We start from the raw sequence: 4,304 nt of genomic DNA, 5'->3' as shown, positions 1-4,304 counted from the left end.
TGTCACAATTATAAAAAATAGCATTGCAGCAAGTATTAATATATAATATTACCTGTGATAAGAGACAGTAAACCGATGATAAGATGAATAAAGCTATTTTTAGACATACAAAGACATGTCGAGCTTCAAATAGTCTTGTTTCAAAACTCAAATTAGTTTAACAAGTAAAAAACTTGTTTAAATACGTTAATTTCTTTTATGATCCCAAAATAAGACCAAGATGGCGGCGCGTGCACAACACGAGGCCCAACGTCTCTCCAGATTTTGCGATTCAGTAGTAATTTCTCTCCTTCAATACAGTCCTCCCCACTGTACTGATCACAAAGCTCAGTGACCTGGGTATCTGCACCTCCACTTGCAGATGGATTCTGGACTTTCTTACCAACAGACCTCAATCTGTTAGGTTGGGCAACCAGGTATCCTCAACCCTCATTCTGAACACTGGCATCCCACAGGGCTGTGTTCTGAGCCCACTGCTTTACTCCCTGTTCACCCATGACTGTGCTCCTCTGTATAACTCCAACATCTTCACCAAGTATGCAGATGACTCCACCGTGGTCAGCCAGACCAGCAATGCCGATGAATCGGCCTACAGGGAAGAGATCCGAAGCCTGACAGCATGGTGTGCCACCAACAACCTGACCCACAATGCCACGAAGACTAAAGAGCTCATCGTGATCTTTCGGAAATCCAACAGCAGGAGACATTTCCCAGTCAACATCAATGGAACTGATGTAGCGCGAGTCTCCAGCTTTAAGTTCCTGGGAGTTCACATCTCTGAGGATCTGTCCTGTCACCAGAACACTTCAGCTCTGGTTAGGAAGGCTCAACAAAGCCTGTATACTGGAGAAGTCTCAAGAAAGCTCATCTGTCCCCAGCGAATTTAACAAGTTTCTACTGCGGCATCAACGAGAGCATCCTGACCAACTCCATCACTGTATGGTACGGAGGCTCCACTGTGTGTGAACGCAAAGCCCTGCAAAGGGTGGCCAAAACTCATCACTGGCACCCAACTACCTACCATTGAACACCTTCACCACAGTAGATGCCTGCACAGAGCTCACAACATTATCAAGGACTCTTCACATCCCAGTCACAAACTGTTTAACCTCCTTCCATCAAGAAGGAGATACAGGAACATATGCACCAGAACACCAGCAGGTTCAGGGACAGCTTTTTTCCATCCACCATTACAGTACTGAACTCTACACTACACCGTTAGATCATGTATACACGTGTATAAAGCGTATAACAGGTAATAAAACAGATGAACTCTGCATCATTTGAAGCCCTGCATGTTTATTTCAGACGATGTGTTTACACCTGCAGTGTGTAGATGTAATGCAGACAGGTTTTACAGCACATGCAGGAGAGCAGGTGAATTCAGTGTAGCGTGTAGTGTGTCAGTGACGTGTCAGTGACGTGTCAGTGACGTGTCAGTGAGGTGTGTGTGACGTGTCAGTGACGTGTCAGTGACGTGTCTGCATTAGTTTTTAGTGATGTAGATGATTTTGTGTCTTTTGATCAGCTCAATGTCTTTCTCCAGCTGCTTCATTTCTGACTCCAGTCTTTCCTTTTTTTGTTTCTTAGAAATGATGTCCGTGAACAAAGACAGGCCTTGGTACTGATGATTGAGCTCATCCCAGTTCTTCTTCAGTCCCTGACACACACACACACACACACACACACACACAGGGCAGAGTTTATGTAAAACAGATGCATGTCTGGGTTACATCTTGAGGTGTGTGTGTTTGTGTTCATGTGCATGTGTGAGAGCGTGTGATTGAGTGTGTGTTTGTGTGTGTGTGAGACTCACGTGCAGTATATCCTGTCGTTCCTCTTCAGAGAGCTGCATCATGGCTTCCTCCTTCCTCTTCTTCTTCACGTAGCGATCATACTCCTCCTGCGCTCTCCTCAACTCCTCCTGCCTCTGTTTCAGGTACTCCGGGACTTTCCCATAATCCTGACACCACACACACACATACACACACACACACACACACACACACACACACACACACACACACACACACACACACACACATATTTACTATGTACTGATAATACAATCCTTTATTCTGTTCCTTCACACCTTCCTCTCACTCACCATTCTCTTGATATACTTTGGGACGAGGCCTGAGTTCTCCAGCAGCTCCTTGTCTCCATGTCTGGTGTGTACGGAAGCAGGTTTGGGTTTACGTGGAACTGCCTTTATGTTCTCCACTGCGTTCCTCCTCACAAAGTCTCGTTGGGCGTGTCCTCCGGCGAGCAGCTGCTCGGTTTTGGCTGGGATCGTCGGTTTCCTGGGCAGGACCTCTCTGTACGAGAACAGCTTCTCTGAGGAGAACAGTGTGGTGATGTGACATCATCATACTGTTTCAGGACTTTCATTTCATCCTCATTATCATTAGAGTTTGTGCATGTGTGTGTGTGTGTGTGTGTGTGTGTGTGTGTGTGTGTGTGTGTTGTGCAGCTTTACTGATCTCAGGTGACTCTTACTCTCAGGAAGTTTGGGTTCTTTGGAGTGTTTCTTTAGGAATTTATCTGGAGGAGACACTTCCACTTTAGCTGGACCCATGGTCCTGTGGGAGGCTTTGTTCAGCTTCTGCTCCTGTTTAACCTGCTCTCTGAACTGTGACATGTACCTGTATATAAACACATCAACATCAACATTATCATCATCATCATCATCATTATTAGAGGTCTATACCTTTAGTTTTTCCAGGTTGCGTCTGTTTTGCTGGAGCAACTAAAAGGTCCCCTGTCAATATGAGAGCGACCTCTAGTGGTGTTTGTTTTTATATTATCCGTATTATCTGTCATTTATATAATTATATTTATTATTATAATTAATATATTTATTTTTATTCCATTACACACATGTTCATGATTAAGTAATATTAATATATTAAAGGCCATTCTACAGAAGTGAAAATTATAACCACATCTTCATCATCATTTTCACCTTTCAGTTTTTATATTTAGAATGTAGGAAATTGTTTAACCAGCTGTGTGTGTGTGTGTGTGTGTGTGTGTGTGTGTGTGTGTGTACATTATTGATTTTGTTAGTTTAAATGATATTTATGGAAGGATTCTCCAGTGTCAGGAACAGGAACACGCTCTCTCTGGAGTGTAAATGGACTCTTACCTGGGAGCTTTTTCACTCTTCACCTCCTCTCTGTGAATCAGGTGATAAAAGTTCTCAGGAGGATGCATTACACTCGAGATTGTAGCTTTCATAGGAAACAAACACAACCAAACTCCTCAGAACATCGAAATCAATCGGATGGACGCTTTTATAGGTACAGCGATACAACGTGTTTTGTTTATCACGCGAACGGTTGCTTAGCAACAGCTCTGCCTACTGCACGTGTTCGACACGCAGACGTTTTTTTATTTTGTTTTATTAAAAGACAAACCCATTTTAAAAAGCACAAAACAATCGGACACGAAATGTATTTATTATATTACCATTGTTATAAAATATATGTAATATTTATATACTGTAGCTACATAGAAATCCGCTGTTTGCGTGTGAACTTCCTCTAACACGTGGCCATTTTTCTGATGCCGTGTACCACGTGACAGAGTTTACGTAACGCAGATGGAGTGTGCACGCGCTGAAAGTAAATAATGTTTATTCACGGAAATCATTAATTATTTAATTGATATTAAATATTTGTGGAGAAAGTATGTATTTTTGTTTATTTACATAAACGTATCTACTCATCCGCTCTGTTTGCGTGAACTTCCGGTAACACGTGCTAGTTCACGTAGCGCGTGCGATTATTACGTAAAGTACGTACAAAACGGTTTTGTTTGATCGTTTATTTCCTACTTATATACTTATTTTAGGGAGTGGTGGCTCCAGCGGTTAAGGCGCTGGATTGCCGATCGGAAGGTCTGGGGTTCAATCGCCAAGCTGCCACTCTTGGGCCCTTGAGCAAGGCCCTTAACCCTCTATGCTCCGGGGGTCCCTTACGAGGGAAATATCAAGGTCCGTGACGTCGGAGTGAGTGCATTAATAATCGGCATTTTTAATATTGTGTTGATATTAAATACACTGATATCGTTTGTGTGCTGTAATAAAGTATTGGCACCCCTGCTGAACATAAATAAAGGTACATTTTAGAGGAATTTAAGCCCACACTTCATAATTTATTATTCTATATATAAATTCTATAATATTATTATTTATTATTATATATCAGATATAGCACACTTCTATACAGTATATATATATATATATATATATATATATATATATATATATATATATATATATATATATTGATATTGATATT

The 4,304-nt window shown here is 41.6% G+C and overlaps 1 pseudogene across 1 annotated transcript; it reads right to left on the bottom strand.

The window, feature by feature from the left end:
• Positions 1-1,476: 1,476 nt before the first annotated feature.
• LOC310714805 (enkurin-like) lies at positions 1,477-3,286 on the bottom strand (annotated as a pseudogene). The gene is made up of 5 exons (XR_014538383.1): positions 3,149-3,286; positions 2,480-2,645; positions 2,108-2,337; positions 1,817-1,963; positions 1,477-1,660 (listed from the first exon to the last, which is right to left on the bottom strand). The product of XR_014538383.1 is annotated as an enkurin-like (transcript).
• Between the last annotated feature and the right edge of the window lie 1,018 nt (positions 3,287-4,304).

This window comes from Silurus aristotelis (assembly GCF_946808225.1).
Source record: "Silurus aristotelis genome assembly, chromosome: 1".
NCBI classification, from domain to species: domain Eukaryota; kingdom Metazoa; phylum Chordata; class Actinopteri; order Siluriformes; family Siluridae; genus Silurus; species Silurus aristotelis.
Note: the sequence above shows the minus strand (reverse complement) of the source record. Positions and strands in the feature narration are given on the sequence as shown.